Raw genomic sequence first — 22,077 nt, 5'->3', positions numbered from 1 at the left:
CATCCCTGGGCTGGAGGTCTTGGGTTCTATAAGAGAGCAGGCTGAGCAAGCCAGGAGAAGCAAGCCATCGAGGAACATCTCTCTCCATGGCCTCTGCATCAGCTCCTGCTTCCTGACCTGCTTGAGTTCCAGTCCTGACTTCCTCTGGAGATCAACAGCCATGTGGAAGTAAGCTGAATAAACCCTTTCCTCCCTAACTTGCTTTCATGGTCATGATGTTTTTGCAGGAATAGAAACCCTGACTAAAACAAGTAGAAATACAGTGTACTCATGTATGAAAATCTAAGATGAATAGATTCCGATGAAAGCGCTAAAAGCTAATGACCATAAGCATCAGTCTAACTCCTCAGAGGCAGCAACATCCTCATGTAAGGAAAGCACTGGGATATTTCATTCTCTGGAATTTATAGCTTAAATGCCATACTTATCAAGAAAAGAAAGAATTTCCTTTTTTTGATGTGGCCAGTGAAATATAAATGCACTGGATCAGATGTGTCTAAACTTTCAATGACAACAGCTAGTGGGTATTCTTAAAACTGAACAGCACATTATGTTAAGCAAATGAAGACACTCAAACAAGTCTCACTCAACTATGGTTATAGTAGCAGTATCCTGTTAGATTCATTTATCGGAGGTTGAAAGTTATTCATATAAAGCACCTGTTTCTCAATGATCTGAAGCTAGGAGGCAGCATGTTACAAGACCATGAACTGACAGAGAAAGCATAGGGAATCCACTCAGCTAGCCAGAGGACTTCATCATCATTGCAAAGACAGGTTCAAGAACAGGAAGTCTCAAAATCTGGATTTGGAAAAGCACTAGGAGGCATCATCAGGACCTGGTGATGGATTCAGGGAAGGGAAAAGGAAGAAGAGTCAAGATGTTCCTCCAGGTTGACTTCCAGGCTCAACAGCCAGTAGAGACTGCTATTTAATGAGAGTAGATAAATTAAAAGAAGAGTAGGTTTGGGCAGTGGCAAGCAAGGAAGGCCATGAATAATTATAATTAGACAAGTTCATTGTTAGTTACCATGGCGGTATGAATAGGAATGGCACTCACAGATTCATGAGTTTGCATGCTTGGCCATTGAGAGTGGAACTGTTAGGAGGTATGGCCACGTTGGAATGGGTATGTACTTGCTGGAGTAAGTGTGTCACTGGAGAGGCAGGCTTTGAGGTCTCCTATGCTCAGGCTACACTCAGTGTGGTACACAGTTTCCTGCTGCCTGAGGATCAAGATGCAGAACTCTCAGCTCTGTCTCCAGCACCATATCTGCCTGCACAATGGCAGGTTTGCCACCATGATGATAATGGACTAAACCTCTGAAACTGTAAGCCAGCCCCACTTGAATGTTTTCCATTGTAAATGTTGCTGTGGCCAGGATGTCTCTTCCCAACAATAAATCCCTTACTAAAACAGATACCAAAAAGATAGAAACACAGTCTGATTACCTTTTCTTGGACAGTTACAATGACTAGGTTCTACTTGTACATTTTAAAATTCTACAAATATTTTTCAAACATTGTTATCTCAGAGAAAATCTCTTAGCCTGTATATTTTCCCTATCAGTTCCCAAAGAAACAAAAGTCATAGAGAATTAGAAATACAGGGAACAACTGTTGAGACTGAGAGCTAGAATCAATTTGGAGAAGGAAAAGAAAAGACAGGTTTGTATTTTCCTCCTTAAAATAAAAGAAATCATTTATAAACATCCATTAACCTTGGAGTCCCAAAGGAAGAATCGTGTAGTATCAAGACTGGATTGTACAACGGTTTCCCCATAGATAGATAAAACAATACTGTAAATCCAGAGCTTGAAACAACATAATCCATTGATCTCACGATTTCTCCTGGTTATAAACACTATCGCAGGCAAGCTGGTACTAGTCCAGAGCCTCATATCTGAATGAAGGTTCAGGTTCACATTGTCATGAAAGTTGTAGACCCCTCTGGTTAAATCGTTCCAATTATGGGAGAATGATGTTGTTGTGGTTCTGGACTGAGATCCAAGTGTTCCCTGTGGATATTACATGGAGGTCATTCTGTCCCTTAACATGTGATCCACTCTTTATTAAACATTACTTCTATAAGTCATATGTATTGTTTCTTGTCTCTTTTAACAGCTTGTCTACCTAGTAAGGCTATGGCTGAATAGGGAATATATTGAAACACCAAGATGACAATATGGAAGAAGCCACTTTGAAAAGGGAGACTTGAAGCCTTTGTTTGGCTGGGTTTCATCTAAGGAACAGAGCTTGAATAGAAAAAGCCCAAGAAAAACAAACAAGGGAGGCTGACACATGGTATCCACTCTCTGATAACTGGATATTAGCCCAGAAGATCGAATATGCAAAGTACAATCCACAAACCATAAGAAACTCAAGAAGAAGAAAGACCAAAGTATAGATACTTTGCTCTTTTTTAAAAGGAGGAACAAAATACCCATGGAAGGAGTTGCAGAGATTAACTATGGAGCAGAGACTGAAGGAAGGACAATCTAGAGACTGTTCTACCTGGGAATCCTTCCCATATTCAATCATCAAATCTAGACACTATTGTAGATGCCAACAAGTGCTTACTGACAGGAGCCTGATATAGCTGTCTCTTGAGAGGCTCTGACCGCACCTGACTAATACAGAAGTAGAGATTCATAACCATCCATTGGACTGAGTAAAGGGTCCCCAGTGAAGGAACTAGAGAAAGGACCCAAGGAGCTGAAGGGTTTGCAGCCCTTTAGGACAAACAACAATATGAACTAACTAGTACCCTCAGAGCTCCCAGGGACTAAACCACCAACCAAAGAGTACACATGGTGTGACTAATGGCTCCAGCAGCATATGTATAGCAGAGGATGGCATAGTCGGTCATCAATGGGAGGAGAGACCCTTGGTCCTGTGAAGGTTTATGCTCCAGTGTAGGGAAATGCCAGGGCCAGGAAGCAGGAGAGGGTGAGTTGGTGAGCAGGAGGAGGGGGGAGGGAAGAGGTTTTTTTTGTTTTTGTTGTTGCTTTTTTTCTTATTATTTTTGGAGGGGAAACTGGGAAAGAAGATATTATATGACATGCAAATAAGAAAATATCTAATAAAAAATACCAATACACCATGCACCAAGCAAGCATCTGGAGGCATGGAGGTTCTTTCCTTAGCCACCAACCCACTTCCACTCTTGAGTGCTATTCATTCCTTTCTTAACATGCTAACTCCATCTCTGTTCATGTGACCTTGGTACAGTCTTCTGCTCTATCTAGAATAGGAAATCTTATGCATGAATCCACATCTGCAGGTCAGCACTCCGAAGCTTGCTATCCTTAACTCTCTGGCAGTCTCACTGTTTCTCTTAACATCACAACTAATATAAAGGCATTCTCCTAGAGGATGCTGCAAATTACAGCTTGTATATACTGTTTTCTTCCTAAACACTAATAAAATTGAGCTGGACTTTCCTTCAAGATCCTTTTTAAAATTAAATTATTAAGGACACTTAGAACCCAAAACAGGAACCTCAACTGACCCTGATAACTAAACCAGTTAGAGACATGAAACATCCATTTTAGTTAATTCTTAATAATATTGAAACCTCTTCCACTATTCTTATATAATGTCTGATAATCATGGGGCTGACCATTTACCACAGCTACAGATTCCTCCCAACACAGGGGAAGGAATTACACAAGGGTATGGACCTGCCTACCAACTGCAGAGATAGCTATGACATATATGCATTACAGGAATAATTCAAAACTGTATATCACTGAGCAAGCCATGGCCAAGAGAGATGAAAAGAAATGCAACTGACTTCAGCCTCAAAGGTACTGAGAAATTAATAAGTGATACCTATGAAGAATGTTCTCCAACTGTCCAGTACTAGGCCAAGCAGAGCTATTTTGGCTCAGATAAACACACAAACAGATGAGCGAGCAACAACAAACAAGGCTACCTAAGAATGCTGGATAGAACTACTTATACACAATCAGGACTTTAAGAATACACAACTATTTACTATGGAAAGCTATACTGGAAATCACTGAATTGATATGTAGGCTAAAAGGTAACTATATCCAGGAAGTTGTCAGAATGAGATGGAAAAGAATAATACAAGAGGATGCTTAGATTCTTTAAAAGGAAATCCTGTCAGTAAGGGGGACAGATGCCCACCACAACTAAAATCACCAGGCACTGAAAATGTAGATTGAAATTTCCATACAATGTCTGATAAGTGTGTATTTATCAGACTTGTTAGTATTTTTTAGCCCTAAACAACACCTAACCCATGACTCAGCAGTGCTACCACAGCAGGTGCCCTAGAGAAACGTTCATAACGTACAAAGCTCGCCTTCGCAGAATAACGTGACTCTCCGAGTGGGAGTAATCGAAGATTACAGAAATGAGAATGGGTTCTCCTGCAGTCACTGAAAGGAATGCTGCAGAATAATAGGAAAACAATGTATACAGCAACAAATAAATCCCACAGAGCCTTAGCTAAGTAAACACGAACAAACATTATTTCACTATAGGGGAAAGAAAAGGGCAATATGAAGTGACAGCATTAAAAAATAAGGAATGTGCAGACAGCAGGGATTGAGCTGCCAAAAGCAGGAGAAATCCGTCTCACCTAACACTTCACACATTTTACTATGAGTACTTTTGCCTCAATAAAATGTGAAATATAATAAAATGATAATAATATCAACAAAGAAAAGTTAAATGGAAGACAATCAGAAAAGAACATTTATATTATAAGTTGTATGCTTATAGAAATAAAATACCTTTTGAATTATTACTTATAAAATATTTGCAGCAATTATTTAGCTCAAAGTATAAAATGTGACAAATATAATTTATGCCTACTCAAAGACCATTTAAAATATAGAAAACATAAGATACTTAAAATAAGCTAAGACTTCCCCTTGGGTAATATATCTGCTCTTTAGAAGAAAATGTCCTAGAAATAAAAAAAGAAAAAAGAAAAAGAGCCATGTTGACTTACTTGTGAGCAAGATAAGATTTTAATTCCATAGATGTTATACCAAATTCATTTCCATTATAGACACTATATCTACTGAGTTTATCAGATTAAATAGTTTTAGTCAAGATTGAACTCATCCACTAATTCAGATGTTAAACATCTGTCAAGACAATACATCTACTATTACAATTGTTGAGTGATTAATGAGAGGCATAAGAAGGGGTGGAATTACTGGTCCTTAATAAGAGTTCCGGGTCTACACATTCTACTAACTGAGTGATGGCTTATCCAATTAACAACTCTGTTTCTATCAGTCCTCCTTCAGCAACCATGCTCGTAAGGAATGATGTCTATTTTGCTTGATTCCCATGTAAAGTCCAAGCTTCCATCTCAGGTTAGCTGTAAATACAACTGACTGTCTGTCTCAATGATAACTTTACTGTACAACAATACTCAGGTAGATAGATAGCTACTAAAGCATTATTTCTGGGAGTGTCTGAGAGTAGTTTTGTAAGAAATTACAATGTGAATCCCTGGACTAGGAAAAGAAAAGCTTGCTAACCAACACAGCATCATATCCATGGAGGCCATCAGAACAGTGAGAAAGGGTCCAAGGCTCGCTCTGGGGTGACCATGCCTTCCTGCCCAGTCTCTGGCACTACAACTGTTGTCTTATAACCACAACCTGAACCTAAGCTACTCCTCCATCACTCTGGTTCTGGGGCCAACACCATTGCTGGCATTTACAGCACTGTCCCATGTTTCTCAGGCCTTCAGTTTAAAATGAAATGTCGGCACTGTCTTTCTTTCCTGGGCTTCCAGTTTATACCTCCCGGGATTCCTGTCCCTTCATGGTCAAATGAGCTCAACTCTTCTAATCTATATTTTCTATATATTTAAGTCTGTATCTATCTACTTATCTATCTACACACCCATCCTTCCATCCATCACCCATCTATGATCTGTTATGAGAAATTCTGATAAAGATACATACATCCTTTCTGAAACTTTCATGTTCTTTTAAAACAGCTTCAAATTGTTTTTTATTTTTTAGCCCTGATTTGATTTTATATAAAATGAAGCAACATAGAGAAGAGGTAATTTGATCATTGGCCATGTAGTGAGACTGATCCAGACACCATGTTCTAGACATTTGACTAGTCCTAAGATGCTTATTTGAGGAACAAACAACAAATGATTTAGAGACCCAAAACATTTAACTTTCCAGATGAACAAGGCTTTCAGGAATAATTTTACTTTTCTCAAATGAGAAAGCTGGTTAAGTAATATGCCCAAGATTTAAGAGAATTTTATCTGAAAAGATATTGGTAAACTGGATTTTAATACTAATAATACAGAATCCATCTAGGAACAAAAAATAAGGAACTTATCTATTTCAGAGATTGAAATTGATCCTGCAATTAATAGATTAATCAAAGCTTACAAAGAAGGGAAGACTGTTCGCAATTTAAAAATAAAAAGAGGAAGAGGGTGAGAAGACAGCCATCATTCCCTCACTTTGGACTTAGGAGTAAAAATGATGGAGGTAATCACAAACTGCTAAAAGCAGTGTGAACATTGGAACAACTTGGAGTAACAGTCTAGTGACTAGATTAAATAGCTCTAAACAAACTGACAAACATTAGCTATCTTCACACTAATCTAACACCACATTGACAACTACTCTCCTAGGCCAGCAAGATCGCTCACCAGCTAAGGGCACTTGCCAAACCTGTCAACCAGAGCTCAATACAGCCCACAAGATATACATACATACATGGTGGGAGGAAGGAATCAACTCCTGAAAGTTGTCTGCTCATTTGTACACATGCTGTGACATGTACACACACAGAAACACTTATGAACATTTGTACATCCATACATTCATACATATATACATACATACATACATGCATACACACATTTGTATACAAACATGCACATATACATATAATAAATAAATGATACATTGATGGATAGATAGATGGTCGATAGATGACTAATAAATGATAGATAGATAGATAGATAGATAGATAGAGATAGATAGATAGATAGATAGATAGATAGATAGATAGACAGATAGGTAGATAGATACATAAAAGTTTAAGGAGAAATTCTCCCTTATTTGCATTAACTTGTTTAACAAATCACATCATATGTTCCCAAGTCACCAGATTGAAAAACTGTTAATGAGCCAAAATGTGTATCTCAAACTCAAACACAACAAAGAATTCCATGTACAACTGACTGCTTTTTCAAATCAGCCTCTGAACCTGTTCCCACATGTCCTAAGAAGGCAAGCAGTCTTATAGGAGGCAACCTTGTGACAGTCACTGCTTTCACTGCACTCACATCAGTCTCCACACAGACATCAGAGCACTTTCCTAGTGTGAAAGTTGAGTATCTCGTTCTCCTCCATGGAGTCCTAAGAGACTATCATCCATAGGAGAAAATCAAGCTTTATGCTATATTATTCAGTCTTTTAAGATCTACTCATTTTTTCCATCCTTAGGTGCAATCTTTCTCATATACTTACTTTGACCAAAATAAAATGCCTACAACTGCAGGGTAGTCCCACATCTGTGGACTCAGGTACATCCTCTCTAGAGTGCGTTTGGTCAGTTAAACTCCCTTGGTCAGGTGATTAACTCATTTCCAAGCTTAGGGGTACAGTCCTTCCTTTGTAATGTCTTCTATGACTTTACAAGAAAATATTGTCTTTTCTCCTTTGTGCTGCAAAGAAAGTTGTTTCAGTTAATAGAACTTCGTTTGCTATCATACCTATTGCCCCTTCTTACACAGGAGATGCATGAGGAGCCCTCCAGAGATAGAGTCCAGAATAGAGCTGATCTAGAAATGTTACTACTACCTCTTTACTGTGAATGTGACAATAGATATAAACCCTAGAAATGGGCAGGTAAGTGTTTCTCATATCATATTACAAATATGTAAGCAATGTAGAGCTTAGAAATGTAAAACAACTGGTCCATGAAGTAAAGGTATAATAGAAATAGGTGCTCCTCCATTAAGCCATAACATTTCCCAAGCCACTCAAAGCACAGAACTATACCAGCGTTCCACACATGAACATCACTAACCAACTGAACAGGGATATGTAAATTAGTTAACTGATGCAGAATCCAGACATTAATGTGCAAACAAACAGGGACTTCTTTGAGCTAACTGGGCATGAATATGCAAATGAACTGGCTGCAATTCAGTAGATGTCATCACAATTCTAGGAATGAACATCCTATATTATGACTATTACAATATTCATGTAGCATTCATACATGCTATCATATATTACTATAATATGGCTTTTCGAGTTTAAATTTGTGAGGAAGCCAAAAGTACTTGATACGTATTTTTATTCACATCACAATCACAAACTGGAAATCAGATGTGAGCATGAAAAATTCTGAAAACTCTATAATAGTACTAAGATGCTACTGCCATTTGCAACTTAACAAAACATTCTATTTTTTAATCAAGGCGCTTTGGAAATGGGTTAGGCTAGTCCTTCATGATATGGCCCCTCCCAAGATGTCCTGCCCAGCCTTATCTAACATATGCAAGTCACCCCTACAATGGCTACATATAAACGTGTTACTTTTCCTATATGGGTCTTGATAAAGTTGTACAAATATGAAACTTCAAAAATATTCAGAAAATGAAGTGCATGATAACATTTAGCATTTGTTTATATGCTAACGACCTTTACCTTCCTATCCTCACCTCATGGATGTTAGGATAAGCAAGAGCAATGACTTTGGTGTGCTCTATATCATCTGTTTCCCAAAGTAACAAACAATAAGTATAAATCACTCTATACAAATGGAGCTCCCTAATTAATAAAAGAATCTGAGTCACATTCTGAAACTTGAAATAGGAGGAGACAGCTTCCCCTCTAGCAACCTTTCATGGATTTATGCTTGTTCTGACCAGACATTGAAATGCCTGTCCCTTTTCATATGGATAGAAGGCTCTGCCTTTTCTAATATTTGCATATGCAAACATACGACTCCACCCTGTGTGTCATAATGCTGCCATTACTTTTTGGCATGAGAACCTAGAGTCTAAGTAGGGACTGGAAGTAATAATAAACAAAAAAAACTAGAGATTTAACACAGAGAACCTATCCTCTCTGGGGTAGGATGGTACCTCTGTGCCACATCCGAGGTGTGGCACTGCAGGGGACAAGAGACCTGAGTTTCTTCTATTTCTTAGCTCTATGTTCCTTACAATACAGCCTCACCTTCATTATCTAAAAAGCTCCCCACCACATTCCAATGTAAGCATGTCTTCATATATATGCTGGGCTAGCAGAGGGGAGGACATGCTGTTTCTTCTCTTACATGTGTGACCTGAAGTAACACACAATTCTTTTTTTCTTAATCTACTGGCAAGAAATAAACCCATGGCTATATGCAGGCAATATTTAAAATCCTTATCATCTATATAGCCCCCAAATTATGTAAAATTCAGGGATTGTATGAGAACAGAACTGAGGGAAAACAATGCTGGCTGTAGATGTCAGTCTGGGTAACTAATAGTCTCTTTCTTTTACACACATAGGAGGACGGTTATATAAAGCACAGTAGAATTGCACAATAGCTGTTTATAACACTGGTTGTGTTGTACCAGGGAAATGTTAGTGATCCCCAAAAAACAGACCAGAGCTCATCTGATGCAACTCACAGCAGGGTCTTTACTCTACTCTAGTTAGCTCAGGCCACCACAATGCACTACCACCACGCAGGACGGTTTTGGTGGTGGGGGAACCCCAAATGTCTATCATGGCAAGGCTTTTTATACTAAGCAACAAGCAGGGAATTCATGTGCAAGCATCTCACTGGAAAGCTATTGTGGCCTTTAACAAAACTGGCTGGTGCTTGGAGTCATATCATAAACTTAACTTCTGTTCCCCTCTGCATTGGTGGTCATTAGGCAAGGGGTGAGCTTGAAATCTGGGGCGCAGGTTTGTTGGGGGAATAACCTGGAGACACTGGTCTTGTTGAGGGTGTAACCTGGAGATGCTGGTCTTGTTGGGTATTAGCTTAGAGACTGAATGAAGTTAGGCTCAGGTTTGTTGGGGGCAACTTGGAAACTAAAGCGACCAGCCAGTTAGTCTAACTGAGTTCAAACTTAGGTGAGGTTTTCTAAAATGGAGTCTGAATTTAAAAGCTCTGGCATCTCAGTTGCACACATTATTGTATCCTGCCACTTAGTGAAGCACCTAGCACAAGCAAACATGTCACGAAACTGTACAGGACCAATGAATACAGGGTAAAGAAAATAAAAGAAATAAACACACTCTAGCTGGTGACTCCAACTCAGGCTCTGAGGGAAAGCCACACGGGTAAGGCAAGAGGAACGAAGCTGACACAGACATTATCTTCTGGTGAGCTAGTTAAGTTAGCTAAGAGCTCCGAAGGAAGTCGCAGATTTGGGGGTGGGGAGAAAATGAGGTTTCAATGGGATGGAACAGGCCAAAAATTTCGACCTACTGTCAGGAAAGTTCAGATTTGATGACAGAAACATCAAATTAGATATACAGTGTTATATTATGGCCTTAAAATACACATTTTAATTACTCACATAAAGTACAGAATTACTTTACGTGAGATATATAACATATAAAATAGTTTCTGGCACAAAAAAAAAGAATAAAAAAAAGAATAAAAAAGACAGTACAGCCATTATTACAGAGTCTATGGGATCCAGTGGAGAACATGCCTGAATCTGTGGGTGCCTCCTCAGCTTAGCTTCTGTACATTTTATTACTAAAAGATGGCCACCTAAATCATATACTCTTCATTTCTACCTGCTTCTGACAGACATCTAAATCCATTTATACCTACTGTATTTGTGTGAAGACAAAGACAGACAGACAGACAAGGAAGGAGAGAGGAAGAGAATGAGTTTTCTTATGAGGTTGAGTATAACTGAGTCACTGCACAATGGTTTATTCACTTTCACTACTACACGGCACTCTATGTATAAATCTTCTGCACTTTATATAACCATCCTCCTGTTTATGAACATGAGAGCTGTTTCTAGGTTTGTCCTATTTGAACAGGACTGCTATGAAGTCTTCTCAATACATTTTACCTTTCATATCTGAGTTCTCAATCCATTAAAATCTTATTTTTCTAAATGATACAATGATCAAATTCAATATTAGTTTCTCTTTTTCTATATGGATAATCAATTATCACACCACCTTGCTTGATTCATCTGCCTTTTTTCAATCTGTAATGTCACCTCTCTGTTGTATTAAATTTCAATGCATGTGCAGATTTATCTGCTTCTGAATGTCTATAAAGGCTGACAATGGTCTTCCAGGCATCTACAATGAAAGAAGAGAGGTAAGGGCCTACACAGATGGGCCAGTGAACCCTAGTCCTTCTTATCAAACTATGTCCACTTTAATTTATTCTCTCTTCTGAACTGTGGAATCAGACTTAAACAGGACGAGTGTTCTATACCTAAAAATAGTCAGGAAAAGCACTAGCCAGTTGTCAGGAGCCATTTAGCCTGCTTCTGAGAAAGCCTGCCTGTCAGGCAGATTCAAGACAGGACAGGGTCTACTGGCAGATTTCCTGGCCTGCTGACACATGGGATGGTAAGAGGGATACACTTGAATCTCAAGACAAGAGGCTTAATATTCTGTTAATCTTGGAGGAAGGAACAGAGAGACTTCCAGATAGGGTACAGATATCCAATGTATGTCAGTCATTGTCTCTGCTAGCTTGTGACTTTGTTTCCCATGATACTATAAAGTATATAAAGCCTATGAGATTTAAACTTGAGGCTGCCACAGCATTCACTGGATAGTCCTCCCAATTTCTAACTTTTGTCTCTGAGTCTTCCTTTCCATCTTTCCTACTCGGAGGACTGTTTGACCTTGCACCAGCAGGACGGGTGGACTAGTGAGTTCTGAAACCCTGTTAAGACTAAACTCTACTATTTTATTTTCTAAACTCAATACTACCTGCATGTTAGTATCAATTTCTTTTGAATTTTGTTAATAGGTTACATGAGGTAGTTTCTCTCTTATAAAAACTTTATTTTGAAAATGTAAAATGGTCCTAAGTATTGTGTCCTGTGAGACAACTACAAGCTACTACTGACAATTCTCATGAAATCCTAATAAATACTGTCTTCATTATCTGCCATAATACTTATGGTCTTATCTGTTTTCAAAAATATTCAACTCAGTATGAATTGTATAAAATAAATGACTTAAGTTTAGGGAGATGAAGCCAGGCATGAGATGGTGCACACCTATTATCCAAGGCATGAGATGGTGCACACCTATTATCCCAGGCATGAGATGACCTATTATCCAAGGCATAAGATGGTGCACACCTATTATCTGAGGCATGAGATGGTACACACCTATTATCCCAGCCTGAAGAAAGCAGAGGCAACAAACCACAGTCAAAGCCAGTGCAGGCTATATAAACCTATGCAAAACCTCAAATAATACCTAAGAAAATTAGACTGGAGTAGTACTTTTTATCTTCTTTTAAAGAGCCATCATGCAAGACCACATTAGAAGTTATTATTTTTTATATAATTGCTTTTAAAAAAAGAGCCATTAAAGTATAGTATAAATGCACATATGGCTTGTAAACTCAGATATATTAACATCTCCACTTTTCATGCAATTCAATGAATAAATGAATGCAATGGAGTGTTTTTAAAGCAAAGCTATTAATAATGACCAAAGTTCTTATAACAAGTGAGGATATCCACATCACTTTGTGAGGACTGTTGCCAGACTTTGGGCTACTTTGTGGGTTCTTCTTCTTTCTCTTTTTTTTTTTCCCACCTTCTCCACTCCTCTTCTTCCCCAATACTAGGTGGAGAGAAAGAAGGACAGAGGAGAGAGAATGAAATGCACACATGAAGTCAGGAGTAGAAAAGGGGACAACAATATCCTTACACAATTTCCTGCTGATTAGTGGCATCAGTTCCTTGGGACAAATTTGATCTTAGCCATCAGGATATCTAACATTTTCTTTAAATCCTTGTTTCTTCTCTGTGCATGATTACATAACAATCCAAAAGCATCCTACTACCAACCATCCAACCAGCAGCCCACCAGCCTCTAAGGGCCCTATCATTTATATATCCTTTGAAAACTCCCCAGAATTCCAAACATCACATAATCACAGAAACTATGTCCTACTGGCGTAATCATACCACTGCTATGAGGCAAATCATAGTCAGCTGCTGTGGACAATCTGAAGCAACCCCATGTCCTACACCTATGATTGAAACATAAAGTACAGAATGCCCATGAAACATTCCCATACCCAAAGAAGTTAAACAAGAAGGAAGGCACAAACAAGGATGCTTGAATCACACTTAGAAGGGGGAACAAACTAGTCACAGGAGGCAGTGGGTGGGAGATAACTGGGTGGAAGAGGCAAGGGGGAGGAGACTGGGGGCAGGATCAAGTGTGGGAGTGGAGGGGAATCTATAAGAAGTCTCAAAGACCTGTGGTGGGAGAGGGTACCCAGGAGTCAATGTGGGTGACCTTAGCCAAGATGTCTAACAGTGCTGACAGGAACTGGAAGAGGTCACCTCCTGTAGCCAGGCAGGACCCCCAACAGAAGGATAAGGACACCAAGCCACACACAAAACTTTAGACCCAAAATCTGTACTGTCTAAAAGAAATGCAGGGACAAAGATGAAGGAATGGCCAACCAATAACCAGCCCAACTTGAAACCCATCCCATGGGCAAGTACCAATCCCTGACATTATTAATGATACTCAGCTATACTGGCAGACAGGAGCCTAGCATAACTGTCCTCTAAAGGGTTCTACCCAGGAGCTAACTGAAACAGATGCAGATACACATAGCCTAACATTGAATGGAGGACAGGGACTATTAATAGAAGAACTGAAGGACCTAAAGGGGATAGGAACCCCACAGGAAGGTCAACAGAGCCAACTAACCTGGACCTCTGGGAGCTCTCACAGACTAAGTCACCAACCAAAGAGCATACATGGGCTAGACTGAGGTCCCCCCACACTTATGGAGCAAAGATGCAGCTTAGTCTCCATGGCTGCCTTGCCAGGCCTCAGTGGGAGATAATGTTTCTAATCTGGCAGAGACTTGATGCAGCAAGGTTGGGGATAAAGAGGAGACTGCACCCTCTCAGATAAGGGAAGGGAGGAGGGACTCTCAGAGTGGGGATAGGGGTAGGGGGCATCATTAGGGATGTAAATAAATAAATAATACATTCCTACAACATTTCTGTGTTTTTAAGAAACTAAAATTCTCAGTCAGCTGTCTTTTACCTTCTAGATACGTATTCTCATGAATTCAAGCCTCTTTCACATGATTCAACTAACAGTGAACCCCATCCCCAACCAATTCTGTGTAAATAGGAAACCATATAAACCTAGAGTCTTTCAAGAAAAAAACTTTTGATTTTGCAAATTAAATTTAAAACTGCCAAACATTTTTAAATAAAATAAATTTCTCTATTACATAAAGAGGATAACATATTAGGTAAACCTAATAAAAATTGGGAATAAAAAGTTTTTATTCCCTAAATGATTTCATTAGTGCCTTAAGTCTGTCCATAACATGAGAAAAATCTATTTATACCTTACTTCTTCTTAGAAACAGATGAAAAATTAACATTTATACAAACTCTATTAAAAGTTCATTATTTCAAAAATCTTACCATAAGTAAGTTAAGATCATGCTTTTTATAAGCAAGGATATAAAGACACAAAAGGAATCCATTTTTACAATATATTAACAGCTGAAAACAGAAGAGATAATATAAAAGATTAAAGTTATTTTGAAATAATTATATGTAATTTTCAATAAAAGAATTTCTTTCATGTACTCTGCATATTGTTAGTTATTAACAAAGTCATTAAGTAAAAATTAAAGGACTACAAAGAATTTTCTAATCAAATTTCAGGATATGAAGTTCTACAAGTGCTTCTTGTGTTTAGGAATGTAGAACAAATGTGCAGTGTGAGTATAAAGTCACTGCACTAAGCACCATACCTCACTCCATCCCAACTGTCTCTGAAAATGTGCACATAAATGATACCTTGTTAAATGCTCTGCACTACACAGCAGTTTGCAGCTCTGGAGACTGCCATTACAAATCCTTTTCTAAAAAGGATCACAACCCCATGGTTAATATATATCAAATGTTGTCTTACCTGATGGCAAAGCACCTACATGGACATTAACTACATACAGTGTCATTATATATTCACAACTCCAGTCATCGAAAATCCCCCAGAAGAAAAATTCAGGAAGTTTGGGTGAGTCTAAGAGCCTAGTTTCCCCTGATGCCTGTACTTCCATATTTATTATGTGAAGCAGAGCTGCTGAGCAAAGGCACTTCTCCAGTAGCTAGAGCTTATAGAGTCTTTTAATGTCAGAGCTAGAGAAATGCCACTCATCAAATTCATAAGTATAAAGCTGGTACTCCAAAGATAAGATCCCCGAGTTCATGCAGAAAGCTAAGTAGCCCCAAGACAGGGAAAAAAATAATAACTGTAATAAAAACAGAATATACATTTCTGTCTGAATCAATGGTCATTAATAAACTCTACTCATACATGAGTCTTACTATCTTGAAAAACTGAGGGAAGATAAATCACAGGATTCTGACTCTGGATTATTAAACCTATTGTTAGAATTTCTCAAATAGGTCTACGTATGCCTATAAACCAGGAAATAGAAAAAGATTCTTTTCACCATAAAGTATGTATATCTGTAGGTAGAATAGTAAGAGCATATACACACACAAAACTGTGCATGCTTATCTGTGCTAAATATATGTTCCATGTCAAAAGTTCTCATCCTATATTTAAAAGAACACAATTTATATTGTTGTTTGTCCTAAGGGGCTGCAAGCCTTTCAGCTCCTTGGGTCCTTTCTCTAGCTCCTTCACAGGGGACCGAGTACTCAGTACAATGGATGGCTGTGAGGCTCTGCTTCTGTATTAGTTGCATACTGTCAGAGCCTCTAAGGAGACAGCTATATCAGGCTCGTGTCAGCCAGCAGTTGCCGGCACCCACAATAGTGTCTGGGTTTGATGATTGAATATGAGAAGGATTCCCAGGAGGAGCAGTCTCTGGATTGTCCTTCCTTCAGTCTCTGCTCCATAGTTAGTCTCTGAAACTCCTTCCATGGGTATTTTTGTTCCACCTTTTAAGAAGGAACAAAGTATCCACACTTTGCTCTTCCCTTTTCTTGAGTTTTTTTGTGGTTTGTGGATTATACTTTGTGTATTCTGATCTTCTGGGCTAATATCCACTTATCAGAGAATGTATACCATGTGTGCTCTTTTGTGATTGGGTTACCTCACTCAGGATGATTTCTGTATCCATACCTCTGTTAAAGGACATCTGAGTTGTTTCCAGTTTCTGGCTATTATAATAAGGCTGCTACGAACATGTATCTTATTACATGTTAGAGCATTTTCTAGGCATATGCCCAGGAGTGGTATAGCTGGGTCTTCTGGTAGTACTATGTCCAATTTCCAGAAGAACCGCCAAACTGATTTCCAGAGTGGTTGTACCAGCTTGTAATCTCACCAGCAATGAAGTAATGTTCCTTTTTCTCCACAACCTCTCCAGCATCTGCTGTCACCTGAGTTTTTTATCCTAGCCATTCTGACTGGTGTGAGGTGGAATCTCAGGGTTGTTTTGATTTGCATTTCCCTGATGACTAAAGATGTTGAACATTTCTTTAGGTGCTTCTCAGCCATTCGATGTTCCTCAATTGAGAATTCTTTGTTTAGCTCTGTACCCCATTTTTTAATAGGGTTATTTGGTTCTCTGGAGTCTAACTTCTTGAGTTCTTTGTATACCTTGGGTATTAGCCCTCTATCAGATATAGGGTTAGTAAAGATCTTTTCCCAATTTGTTGGTTGCCGTTTTGTCCTATTGACAGTGTCTTTTGCCTTACAGAAGCTTTGCAATTTTATGAGGTCCCATTTGTCAATTCTTGATCTTAGAGCATAAGGTATTGGTGTTCTGTTCAGGAAATTTTCCCCTGTTGCCTATGTGCTCAAGGCTCTTCCCCACTTTCTTTTCTATTAGTTTCAGTACCCTCAGAGCTCCCAGGGACTAAGCCACCAATCAAAGAGTACACATGGTGGGACTAATGGCTCCAGCAGCATATGTAGCAGAGGATGGCCGAGTTGGTCATCATTGGGAGGAGAGGACCTTGGCCCTGTGAAAGTTCTATGCCCGAGTGTAGGGGAATGCCAGGGCCAGTAAGCAGGGGGAAGGGGAAGGGAACAGAGGTTTGTTTTTGTTATTTTATTTTATTTTATCTTATTTTATTTTATTTTGGGGAGGGGAATCTAGGAAAGGAGATATTGTGTGACATGTAAATAAAGAAAACATCTAATAAAAAAGAACCCAATTTATTCCAAACTTTATTCTGGATAGCATTTATATCTGGGCAATTCCACCTCTACAATAAATGGGTAGAAGAAGGTATAGATTAACAAGTTAACAAGTAAACATGCATACCAAAAAAGAGTATTAGGACAGAAAGGTTTTAATGTTATGTGAAACAATTACAGGATGAGGGGCAGGAGGCGGGAGATCAGGAAACCTTGGTGCAATCTGTGCAGTAGACACAGACACAGTGATCTACTCTTCCTAGGCACTAAGCAAAGCCTTGTCTGGACTGATGGGAAATGGGGAGAATTATAGTGAGCAGAGTAGAAATCCCAGGACCAAACACTGAAAGAACATGTTCTGGAGAACCCTCACGAAACCATGAGAAGCCAAAAGAGCAAATAGCAATGGAAAGAACAAGTACGACAAATGCAAAAGAGCGAACACAGGAGTCTGCCATCATGGAGGTCACTGTGACCTGGAAGATGACAGCTCAGGGGACTAGAGTTGAGAGCTCAAGTCATACAGCAGATGCAACCCTTCCTCAGTGCATTGCTCTAATCTAAATCGATAGTCAGTCTAATATTTCCCACAGTATAACTTCTAACTTAATAGTCCGAACACCTGCTGGAGCAGCCAGAATTCAAGAGTTTTATTTGTTATGTCAGAAGACTGAGGCACAGTTGAAGTGATTAAACCAAGAGCGGTTTGCCCATGGGTAGCAGTATTTTGATTTTCTCAACTCTCACAATTGAATGTGTTCATCAGTTATATTATTTTGCACATTAACACATTATATAAGGAAACTATATTTAATTTAAGCAAAATGTTCATTAAAACTAAACTGCATCTTTACCTACAACAATGCTGTCTAAGCAGTACAATGAAGCAGTAGAGAGACTCAGAACAACAGGAAGTCAGTGATTAATAGACGCATACATAAGTTAGATTTCCACCTGTTCCCCCCACCTCCTCAGTCCCGATGGCCAACGGCAGGCTATATAATGAACCATCTGTATCATAGCAGTCAGAGCCAACAGAGATGGGCTGATAGGACCAAAGAAATCTCATTTTTAAATTTATTTTCCCCCTAGTGCACTGGTAGACTAAGCAACATTTTTAATTGCATGATGAATCACACGCTGGCAAGAAATTAACTTGGTAAAACTTGAGCTTTTTAATGTCACTTTGATGGTCATTATGATGGATTTCTTTGCTGTACCCCAGCAACAGAAGGAAAAGCTGACCTCATGAACCAAAGCACAGGGAGGAAAAGCCTGCAGCCACGTGGCCTTAAAAGAACAGACAGAAATCTTGGCCAGTCTCTTAGGATTTGGAAGAACTAATCAATTAGGCTTTTTCAAGAGTGAGATGTGGCCCTTGGAACAGTCATATTAATGAATAACTGAAAAGAAACTATCATTTTAAAATAGAGAATAGGTGTGATTTCTTCTTTTTTTCTCCCTGAAATGTTAAAAGCATTCATCAGAGAAACTTTTGCTCCTGAACCAAACACCCTCAAACCTTCACAAAAGCTAGTCAGCTGATCCATTGCCTCCCAAGCACATGAGGTGTCACTATACTACAGTTTCTTTTAATGGCTATTATCAACATAATGCATTTGCTAACAACCTTTTCTCCTTGTAACCAAAGACATTCTTGAAATCATGCTAAACACTCTCAGTAGAACAGGCTCCTGGTAGAGAGTGCATTATTTCACTGAACATTTTGAAGGATGAGAAAGTTAGATTATAATGTGATTCTTCCATTTCCTACCTTGTAACTTACTTATTTCTTTTTTTGCCCCCACTTATGTACAGCACTTTCCTCCTGTGGTTGGTAACTCAAGAACAACATTTCTACTTAATAATGCTTATGTGTAAGACCACTATAAAGGACAAAAACTCATGCATGGTCCTTCCTCCTTAAACGGGAAAGGCATGTAAACCTGCCTGAAAGATAAAGGCAGTTAGCCTCCACACCTCATGTTGGGGCTCTTCTTCCCACTAAGGAGATCCTATCCTATCTCACACCTTAACTATCCTCACACGTTCTCTTACAGTAAGCCTGTTTAGGATGCATTTGCACTAACAAACACTGTAAGAAGCAGCAGAAATAAGGGCATGTCATATGTTGTTCTTACATGCTTTGTCATAAATTCTGCCAGGTTAACGTTGGCGCATGGTGCACTATGGGACACACTCACAAAGAGAACAGGAAACACATGGCAGTAAAACTCCAACTAGCAAGGCCAAAATCCAAGAGTGTGTATGTGTATGAAACAGAGCGTGGAGTGCAGAGGAAAGCAAAGGAGCTCACTAGAATGAGTAACAAAGAAGCTTACCTTAGAAGTCAGGTTAGGCTTAGCATAAGAAAGAGTGCAGATGAAAAATACAGAATGTGTGTGGGGGGGGGGGGAGAAGGAGACAGATACTGAGATGGAGGAAGACAGAGATGCAGAGAGACAGACAGATAGAAAGAAATGGAGAAAGAAGCAGATTCAGAGTCACAGTCCAAGAAAGAACACTACAGCAGAGAATGACAACATCCCATTAATGATGCACTAAACACTGCCTTCTGCACTAATTAAAGCCAGATTCTCACAACATCTTCACAGGATCACCATTAAGAAAACAAAAACAAAAACAAAGAGTAAGAATAACTTACCTGTGGCTGATCAGCTAGTAGTGAGAGCTAGATTTTGGATGTAGGCAATGTTGGCTCAGAACTGGCTTCTATGCTGTCTCTCAAGAAATCATGGACCGCAGAGGAGAACTGAAAAATCACTCCACAAGGCTCCACCAGGGAGTTCTTACTATTCTTACTGTCTCAGAAACAGCATGTGGCACCCAGTCACTAATAACATGGACCTGAGTGAGGACAGGGACACTGCTGCCACACTGATTACATCTAAGAGCTGATTTACCTAGAAGTGCTAAGTGAATGTTTCTGCTATGGTGCAAGGTGATGTTAGAAGAGACTGTGCTGAGGACAGAGATCCTACACACACTCTATAATTACTACTCAATTATAGAGTCAACCTATAACCACCCTTTGAAATATTCATTTGGTTTTTTTTTTAAAGAATTAAATGATCAGGAATTAACTTGGAGGGGGTCGTGTGTTAACAGGATTTAATATAAGGCAAATGCAGAAAAATTATAGGGGTAAATTTGAAGTATTAACTAAATACACGCATATACCAAAACAAACCAAAAAGGACAGTGGGAAAAATGTTCCAATAGTGCTCAATAACCTGGTGTGTCCCAAAGAGGCACCTTACACAAGATCCCAACCTTACAAATCCATGTCACTACTACTGCCACTCCACTCCTCTCGTTTCAGTGTATCCCCTTTGTCCCCCCTTCTCCTAGGTAGCAGCCAACTTCTAGAGCTGGGGTCAGCATTGTGCCCCACTCCATACCTGACAGAAGGGGTCATTTCTATGCTCTACTCCTCCAAGAAGCAGATTAGGATGCACAACACCTTAACAGCAAATAAATAAATGTTGTGATGCCAATCTCATTCCAATGCTCACAGAACATGTTGTGAGCCTTTTACTTCTGATCAGTATGCTCTTTGAGAAAATTACTGTAATGAGATATGAGAGAGTAGAGCAAGATTTTTGAAAAGTGTTACATGTTACTAGGGTGGTAATAAAGGTGGAAATGGGAGGACTAGGAAACAGTCTTAACCCAGAAAGGCTGGCTAGTTACTACACACTGTTCCAGGGAAGAAATATGATGAGTCGGGAAACTAAGAAACTGTGTAGGTCACTCACAGCAAAATAATCAAAACAGCCCAGTGCATAAAGGACTGTAGGAATGTTCATATCCATTTATTTTTAAAGTCCAGAATTCTAAAATAATCAGTCTGTCCTCTGAACTCCTCTAGCAAAGTCTATGCATGTGATCTACCACGTTAGTAATATGTATTTCCCCATGCCATGGTTGAGATATCTGTATACAGAATGTGCATGTCCAACCCCCATGGATAGTAATACTCAAAGACGTTCAAATTTCTTACATGAAATAATATAGAACCTACACATAACTTACAAACATTCACTCTTGCTAAGTGAAATCATCTTTATTTTATAATGACTAATATAATTATAAATGGTTTAGTAATAATTTCCCTATTAAAGTATTTAGGCTATAGCAGAAAGATCCATACACATGTTCAACAAAGATGAAACTTCATAAAGAATGTATGGATAGGTGTGCACATGTCTTCTTCGTTACGTGGATCTTAAATCTCTCTATCTTAAATTTCTTTGTATTTGACTTCCATTTCTTCTAACACCTATAGTACTTAGGAAACTCTCACAAATCTTTCTTTACATTTTATATTTTACCATGTCCAGTGTGGCAGTTTGAATGCAAATGGCCCCCATAGGCTCCTATTGTTGACACTTGAATTAGGTCATCAGGGAGTGCTACTACTTGACAGAAATTAGGAGGTGGAGCCATGTGGAGTATGTGAGGTCTCACAGGAAGGAGTGGGCTTTGAGGTTTCGTATGCTCAAGGCCTGTCAGCTCCTTCTCCAGCACTATGTCTCTGTGTGCAACTCTGTACTTCCTGCCATGATGATAATAGACTAAAACTCTGAACCTGCAAGCTATCGCCAATTAAACATTTTCCTTTCTAGGAGTTGCCTTGGTTGAGGTAAAGAAAGACACAGCAACAGAAATCCTAAGAT

The 22,077-nt window shown here is 39.0% G+C and overlaps 1 protein-coding gene across 2 annotated transcripts in view; it reads right to left on the bottom strand.

Annotated features, from left to right (window-relative positions):
• The window catches only part of Exoc4 (exocyst complex component 4), a 750,249-nt gene that overhangs the window by 531,149 nt on the left and 197,023 nt on the right, over positions 1 to 22,077 (bottom strand). The gene's annotated exons all lie outside the window — the stretch shown is intronic.

Source organism: Mastomys coucha, unplaced genomic scaffold, assembly GCF_008632895.1.
Source record: "Mastomys coucha isolate ucsf_1 unplaced genomic scaffold, UCSF_Mcou_1 pScaffold20, whole genome shotgun sequence".
NCBI classification, from domain to species: Eukaryota; Metazoa; Chordata; class Mammalia; order Rodentia; family Muridae; genus Mastomys; species Mastomys coucha.
This window is presented reverse-complemented; position numbering and strand designations above follow the sequence as displayed.